Source organism: Stegostoma tigrinum, chromosome 4 (genome assembly GCF_030684315.1).
Source record: "Stegostoma tigrinum isolate sSteTig4 chromosome 4, sSteTig4.hap1, whole genome shotgun sequence".
Lineage (NCBI taxonomy): Eukaryota > Metazoa > Chordata > Chondrichthyes > Orectolobiformes > Stegostomatidae > Stegostoma > Stegostoma tigrinum.
In genome coordinates, this window is record NC_081357.1 from 67,221,561 (window position 1) to 67,230,671 (window position 9,111).

Consider the following 9,111-nt stretch of genomic DNA (forward strand, 5'->3'; position numbering starts at 1 on the left):
CAACACCTTGCACCCCAACCTTCAGTTCACCTGGGCCATCTCCAGCACATCCCTCACCTTCCTGGACCTCTCAGTCTCCATCTCGGGCAACCAGCTTGTAACTGATGTCCATTTCAAGCCCACCGACTCCCACAGCTACCTAGAATACACCTCCTCCCACCCACCCTCCTGCAAAAATTCCATCCCCCATTCCCAATTCCTCCGCCTCCGCCGCATCTGCTCCCACGACAAGACATTCCACTCCCGCACATCCCAGATGTCCAAGTTCTTCAAGGACCGCAACTTTCCCCCCACAGTGATCGAGAACGCCCTCGACCGCGTCTCCTGTATTTCCCGCAACACGTCCCTCACACCCCGCCCCCGCCACAACCGCCCCAAGAGGATCCCCCTCGTTCTCACACACCACCCTACCAACCTCCGGATACAACGCATTATCCTCCGACACTTCCGCCATTTACAATCCGACCCCACCACCCAAGACATTTTTCCATCCCCTCCCCTGTCTGCTTTCCGGAGAGACCACTCTCTCCGTGACTCCCTTGTTCGCTCCACACTGCCCTCCAACCCCACCACACCCGGCACCTTCCCCTGCAACCGCAGGAAATGCTACACTTGTCCCCACACCTCCTCCCTCACCCCCATCCCAGGCCCCAAGATGACATTCCACATCAAGCAGAGGTTCACCTGCACATCTGCCAATGTGGTATACTGCATCCACTGTACCCGGTGCGGCTTCCTCTACATTGGGGAAACCAAGTGGAGGCTTGGGGACCGCTTTGCAGAACACCTCCGCTCAGTTCGCAACAAACAACTGCACCTCCCAGTCGCAAACCATTTCCACTCCCCCTCCCATTCTCTTGATGACATGTCCATCATGGGCCTCCTGCACTGCCACAATGATGCCACTCGAAGGTTGCAGGAACAGCAACTCATATTCCGCCTGGGAACCCTGCAGCCATATGGTATCAATGTGGACTTCACCAGTTTCAAAATCTCCCCTTCCCCTACTGCATCCCTAAACCAGCCCAGTTCATCCCCTCCCCCCACTGCACCACACAACCAGCCCAGCTCTTCCCCCCTACCCACTGCGTCCCAAAACCAGTCCAACCTGTCTCTGCCTCCCTAACCGGTTCTTCCTCTCACCCATCCCTTCCTCCCACCCCAAGCCGCACCCCCAGCTACCTACTAACCTCATCCCACCTCCTTGACCTGTCCGTGTTCCCTGGACTGCCCTATCCCCTCCCTACCTCCCCAACTACACTCTCTCCACCTATCTTCTTTACTCTCCATCTTCGGTCCGCCTCCCCCTCTCTCCCTATTTATTCCAGTTCCCTCCCCCCATCCCCCTCTCTGATGAAGGGTCTAGGCCCGAAACGTCAGCTTTTGTGCTCCTGAGATGCTGCTTGGCCTGCTGTGTTCATCCAGCCTCACATTTTATTATCAAGCAAGTGCTGGTGTCATTTTTAAAAGACAATCAATGTCTAAGCCTCAAACATCCTTTGCATTAGCAATATTTCCAGCAACTATCTGGAAGAAGTCCATTTGGGCCATGGCATAGACAAGGGAGAATCCAGTGATGGTGCTAAGCCCTACTGAATCTTTGAGCCTGACTGTCTGCATCAATTTGGTAATGTATACACTGGCTGGTGCTTCTGAAGACAGCATCGGTCACCACCTTGATGCAGTGATGTGCAGCTGACTGAAGAAGCCATACATTTCATTTGTGACCTCCTAAGGAGTGAATCTGAGGCATAGAATATAAGGGACCTGCTGAATTTGATGACAACAGAATTGATATCCATTAACATAGCAGAGTTGCCTCCTCAACTACTATGGCACATAGATCAGTCATGCCTCTCAGGAGAGGCCAGTCTTTAGAGACATCGCAGATATTTTATCTTTTGTCGTTACATCTGGGTCACATGGTACCATTGTCTCTGCACTGGTTTCTGCTTTTGTTCTCCTCCACTGCCTTATGCCACTTTTCCCTCATGAGCCTCCCTGTTCAGATAGCCATGGGCTTGCTGATGACCTGATCTGTGTGCTCAGACCTTTCCCACTTTCAAGCTCTCCCTCCACGCTGGAGGACCATTCCTGACAATGAATGGCCAGCTGGCCTGGTGTTCCTAAGCTGTACTGCTGATAGATGCTGCTGCAAGGCTGCCTCCCCCTCACTTCCTCAGGCCCTTTCCAGGTTTGCGTGCAAGACCACGCATTTGACTCCTGTTTGAAAAAAATCATCATTTCACATGAGTGGTCAAGGTCAGCGAATTCAAGGAATCAGTTAAAGTTTAAAGCTTTAGTCATATTGTCAGTAACAGCAAAGCTATCAAAGCAAGCGGGAACCACAGATGTACAAAGAATGCCTATGAATGACAGGAAAACTGCAGATAATGTAAAGCATTATCTGTGGACCGAGAAGTGTGGGAATCTTAACATGTGTTCTAATATTTTGTATAAAGACTGGAGGTTTCTGTAACCTCCCAGAGTGAGTTTTACACTTCACAGTCATAAGACCTAGGTATCCCTGCATATGCACAAAATAAATGATCATGTTTTACTAGCCAGTCAAAACAGTTTGCAAGTCAGCAAAGCCACTTCACATCAGCTCCGACGAAGAGTCTTCAAGACTCGAAACATGACCTTGCTCTCTCCCCACGGATGCTGCTATTTTTTGTTTTCAGTACAGTTCTTAAGTTGCTGATCAGCAGTTCACAGGTCAATGAATAACAGTTTGACAGTCCTTTTTAGTCATAGAGGGACAGCTGTGGAAGAAGGTAACTCAATAGTGTTTACTGCTGCTACTTACTCTGACCGACTGGGGCTTGTCAAAGTAGGAGCCACTCTGGTTCTGAACTATTGGAGTTCAGAAGAAATTCCAGCAGCTGAGAGCTCGGTTCAAGGAAGCCTCTGCAAAGCTTTACTTCATGCAACTCAGGAAACCGATGTTTGACGAAACACAGGGCAATGCCAACTGCCCTGAATTGTTTACTTTATGTAGCTGGGGCGCAGACTCACGCATCAAGTGGGGCAGTCTTCAGAGGAGAGACTGAGCAGCTGTGGGATGAATTGTTGCTGAGCTATTAGAAGATTGAGTCTTGTTTCTTGACAATTATAGAATACTGAAAGCCCTGGAAAGAGTGGATATGGAGATGTTTCCAGTAGTAGGAGAGACTAGCACCAGAGGGCACAGCCTCAGAATGAAGGGATGGCCTTTTAGAACTGTGATGAGGAGGAATTTCTTCACCCAGAGGGTGCTGAATCTGTGGAACTCATTGCCACAGAGGGCTGTACAGGGCAGGTCATTGAGTGTATTTAAGACGGAGATAGATGGGTTCTTGATTAGTAAAGGCATCAAACGTTCTGGGGAGAGGGGAGGAGAATGGTGTTGAGAAACACGTCAACCATGATTGAATGATGGAGCATACTCAATAGGTTGAATAACATACTTCCGTTCCTTTACCTTATGATCTATTGTCTAATTAGCTGCAGGCCATAGAATAAGCAGGATGGCCTGCATAGCAAACAGAAGTTGTTGTTGAGGAAATTCTGATGCTAGGCCTTTGCAATTGAAGAACTGACAACCCTTGTGAAGGTGGCAAGTTTTGAATCAGGAACAAAAACAGAAGTTGCTGGAAAAGCTCAGCAGGTCTGGTAGTATTTGTGAAGACAAGTCAGAGTTAACATTTTGAGTACAGTGACCCTTCCTCAGAACTGAAATGTTAATTCTGATTTTGATTCTCAGATGCTGCAGACCTGCTGAGCCTTTCTAGCAAATTCTGTTTTTGTTCTTGATATACAGCATCTGCACTTCTTTCGGTTTTTATTTCGGGTTTGAATCAGATTTGGTGAACCACAGTGTACTAACATCTGGATTAGATGATGAGAAATCTATGGGACCTCGCATCTGCATCATGATGTGCCCTGCAGGTATTTCACAAGTTAGTCTACTAACCTATATTTACCTCAATATTTCTAATTATTCAAGTATAAATAAGTCATGTTAGACCAAATTGAATTGCTTGAAGAGGTGGCCAGGTATGTAGATGTGGGCGAGGAATTCGATGTGGTCTAATCAGACTTTATCTCAGCTTTTATTAAGATCCTACAAGAGAGACTGTTAGCAAAGGTAAAAGGCCATGGATCCAAAGAAATTTGGCTAATTGGATCTAGAATTGATTGAGTGGCAGGAAGCAGAGGGTGATATTCGAGGGGTGTCTTTTGACAAAGTCCTGCATGGTAGGCTAGTCAGTTGGGTTAGATCATATAAGGTCCGGGAGAGATGGTAAATTGGATACAAAATTGGCTTGATGGTAGAAGACAGAGTGTGGTGGTAGAGGGCTGTTATTCGGACTGAGGCCGATGACCAGCAGTATACTGCAACAATCAATTTCTGGGTTCACGGTTACCATTTATATCAACAACTTGGACGAGAATATAGGAGGTATGGTTAGTAGATTGTAATGACACCAAAATTGATGGTATTGTGGTCAGTGAAGAACGTTATCTAAGAGTACAATGAGATATTGATCAGATGGGCCAACGGGCCAAGAAGTGGCAGATGGATTTAAATGTAGATAAATGCAAGGTGTTTGGTAAGGCAAACCAGGAAAGGACTTTACAGAGTTAATGGTAGGGCCCTGGGAAGTGTTGTTGAGCTGGAGGACCTAGGGATGCAAGTTCATAGTTCCTTGAAAGTGGCATCGCAGGTAGACAGGCTGGTGAAGAAGGCGTTTGGCACGATTGGTCAGAACATTGAGTACAGGAGTTTGAACATCATGTTGCAGCGGTACAAGACATTAGTTCAGCCACTTTTAGAAAACTGCATACAATTCTGGTCACCCTGCCAAAGGAAGGATGTTGTTGAACTGGAAGGGTGCAGAAAAAATTACAAAGATATTGCCAGGACTGGAGGGTTTGAGTTATAGCGAGAGATGGGATAGGTAGGGACTTTTTTCCCTGAAGCTTTGAAGACTGAGAGCTGACCTTTCAGAAGTTTATAAAATCATGAGGGGCATAGATAAGGTGAATATCCAAGGTCTTTCCTTGAAGGTAGGGAAGTCAAAACTGTAGGCCATAGGTTTAAGGTGAGGGGGAAAGATTAAAAGAGACCTGAGGGGCAGCTTTTTAACGCTGAGGGTGGTGCGTATATGGAATGAGCTGCCAGAAGATATGATATAATTACAACATTTAAAAGCCATTTGGACAGGTACCTGAACGGGAAAGGATTAGAGGGATATGGGCCAAATGCAGACAAATGGGATTAGTTCAATTTGTGATACCTCATGGAGTTGGACTGAAGGGTCTGTTTCCATGTTGTGTGATTCTGTGGCTCTAATAGAAAGGAAGGTCAGAATAACATTGGGCTGGCTCTGGGACGAAGGCTCTCCACTCTTTTGCTCTCAAGTACATTTGTGCTTTATCTCCATCCATCCTTAACATGTAAGAATTATTAGATGTGGGTGTATTGAATGTTAGAGGTTTGAGTGTCAATTCATAGTTGTCTGCTTGGATGGCTGCTTCTCTGGCTTTTGAAACGCTTTGTTCCACTACTTGAGTTTTAAGGCTGTACAGAAAGTAACGTTTTTAACTCCTCCAACAGGACTGCTTCTTTTAGTCCTTCAAACTGTGGTGTTATATTTGAGCACTTCCATCCATTGATCAAATGTGTGTTGTTAAATTTTTTCTCAGCTCAGCAAGGTTCAAGTGGGTTTTTTGTGAGTGTTCCTCAATGAGTGGCAGTAGGCTTCTGCTAATAGCTCAACAGTCAAGATAACAGTTATTGTCTTCTTATCATCTGAAGAGCAGAAATAAACCTTGCAGACTTTTGCTGTTAACTAGTTCTGAAGCAAGAGTGCCTTCATTAATGGAACTTGAGCTTGGAGTTCTAGCGCTATTCTCCACTTTTCCAGGCAATTTCTTACCAAGGTGTCCTGATCTGTTTCAGGTACCGCGTATTGTGTCTGTTCCAGTTATAGGGCAAAGGAAGACTGTTCAACCTCGGTCGTTAATGCACCTACCAATATATGCTACAGCTGAGGTGAAAGCAACTAAAATCCCTGCCCCCGAGGCCCGAAACGTCAGCCTTCCTGCTCCTCTGATGCTGCTTGTCCTGCTGTGTTCATAGACATATGTTAAATTCCTAACAAATGCCTTACTCCTCACTCTCGCTCTGAGCAAATAGCCTTCAGCAAGCAACATGTGATAACTGCTAACACTTGATGAATGTAAAGATCTCAGTGATGCATTGTGCAGGTATCTTTGTAATATTTAGACCATGTGTGTGCACCTGGACCAACACAATTCTTGCCTAATGGAAAAGTGCTCTGAGCATTCCCACAACAATCTAATCTTAACTTGTATCCCTAATCAAGAGATCCTTAGAAGATGCTAGTCTGGGCCCAAGACCTTCTTATTAAGGTTTTACAGCATTCATATCATTGTATTTGCTACACTACAACTTGACCGAAATGCTGTGAAATCAAGTCATCAGGCCCCTCCTGACTAAAAAAAATTGTTGATGATTTCTCTTTACCAGTAAAACCATTAGGCAAATGCGTCTGAGATATAATCTCAATTCATTTCCAAAGGACCTACATATGTTTTCTTAAAACTACTTCGCAGTATTTGGCATTCAAAGAAATTGCAACTTTAATGTAAGTGAAAGATCACCGATTATCCAATCTATACATGCAAATGTAGAATTTTTATCACAAAGATCACATAACAAAGTGATCACTTAAGCCTAGTTATTTATTCCAATGTGCCAACAAGGTGAAATCAAACACTTGTAATGTTGCATAAATTGTTGCATATTTACTATTTTACTTTAATATCTGTCCATCCCTCTGTCAAGTTTTGGAAGTCCTGTGATAGTACCTTGGATCTGGAAGACGCTCCTTCATTTTCAAAACATCCTCATTTTGCTGGTAGGGAACAGTGACACACACATAGGGAACAGCTCATTTGAACTCAGTGCTGACTTAAACAGATCTCACGTTTATTGGAATATTGTCCGTTTCTCACAGTGTGTGACTTACAATTTTGAAGAGATGACATAAAATGCAGGTAGTCTATGAAACTGCCAAGCTGATAAGTTATTTAAATCCCTTGTCTTTTATGTTTTGAAATTAAAGGCTCCTGTGCCATTAGTTTAAAGAAATTGATGCTTTCAGTTTCAGTAAGAAGAGCACCACAAACAAGTTCCCCTTCAACACGCACACTGTGCTGATTAGAACTATATCATTGTTCCTTCAATAAATGGATTTTGCCAGCAATGCTGATATTCTAGGAATGAATAATTAAATTAAGCTATTTGTTCATATAACCTTAAGGATTATCGTTACATAATTACTATTGCTTGTCTGCTTCCACAATCACACATAAATATGGTCTTTAGGTGGGCCTATAAACTTGGTTCAAAGAAGGAATCGAGGGATTAGCAATCTTTGATGTTAATGACTACAAATGTCTGTTTTTATAAGGTATTAGTTACTAGAGGGGATATAAATATGTTGATTAGGCAAAAGCCAGAGATACAGACCTCTACATTGCTGAGGCCAGACGCCAACTCTCCCACACCTCCTCCTACTGCCCCCGGATCATGTCGCCCACCGCCAAGAACCAAACCATCATCTCCCAAACCATCCACAACCTCATTACCTCAGGTGACCTCCCACCCACAGCCACCAACCTCATTGTTCCCCAACCCCACACTGCCTGCTTCTATCTCCTTCCCAAAATCGACAAACCTGCCTGCCCTGGTTGACCTATTGTCTCCACCTGCTCCTGCCCCACTGAACTCATCTCCACCTATCTGGACTCCATTTCTCCCCCTTGATCCAGGAACTCCCCACCTATATCCGTGAAACCACCCATGCCCTCCATCTCCTCCAGAACTTCCAATTCCCCAGACACCAACACCTCATTTTCACCATGGATGTCCAGTCCCTATACACCTGCATTCCCCATACAGATGGCCTTAAGGCCCTCCACTTCTTCCTGTCCCACAGACCCAACCAGTGCCCCTCCACTGACACCCTCATCCGCCTAGCTGAACTCGTCCTCACCCTCAACAAGTTCTCTTTCGATTCCTCCCACTTTCAACAGACAAAGAGGGTGGCCATGAGTACCCACATGGGCCCAAGCTATGCCTGCCTCTTGTAGGTTACGTGGAACAGTCCCTCTTCCACACCTACACTGGTCCTAAACCACACTTCTTTCTCTGTTACATTGATGACTGTATCGGCGCGTCTCGTGCTCCCACGAGGAGCTCGAACAGTTCATCCACTTCACTAACACCTTCCACCCCAACCTCAAGTTCACCTGGGCCATCTCCAACACATCCCTCACCTTCCTGGACCTCTCTGTCTCCACCTAGAAACTGATAGCCATTTCAAGCCCACCGTCTCCCACAGCTACCTAGAATACACCTCCTCCCACCCACCTTCCTGCAAAAATTCCCTATTCCCTAGCCTCCACTGCATCTGCTCCCAGCATGAGGCATTCCACTCCCGTACATCCCAGATGTCCTCGTTCTTCAAGGACCGCAACCTCTGCCCCCCAACAGTGGTCGAGAATACCCTCGACCATGTCTCCTGCATTTCCTGCAACTCATCCCTCACACCCTGTCCCCGCAATAACCGCCAAAAGAGAATCCCCGTTTTCCGCATATACCACCACACCAACCTCCGGATACAATGCATCATCCTCCGACACTTCCGCCATCCACAATCCGACCCCACAAACAAAGACATTTTTCCATCCCCACCCTTGTCTGCCTTCCGGAGAGACCACTCTCTCTGGGACTCCCTTGTCTGCTCCACACTCCCCTCCAACCCCACCACACCCGGCACTTTTCCCTGCAACCGTAGGAAGTGCTACACTTGCCCCCACACCTCCTCCCTGACCCATATTCACCTGCCCATCTGCCAATGTGGTATACTGCATTCATTGTACCAGTTGTGACTCCCTCTACATTGGGGAAACCAAGCGGAGGCTTGTTTCGCAATGAACAACTGCACCTCCCACTCGCGAACCATTTCATTTTCTTCTGACGGTTGTACGTCTTTGGAATTCTCTGTCTCAGAAAATTGTGGTTGGAAAAGTAGG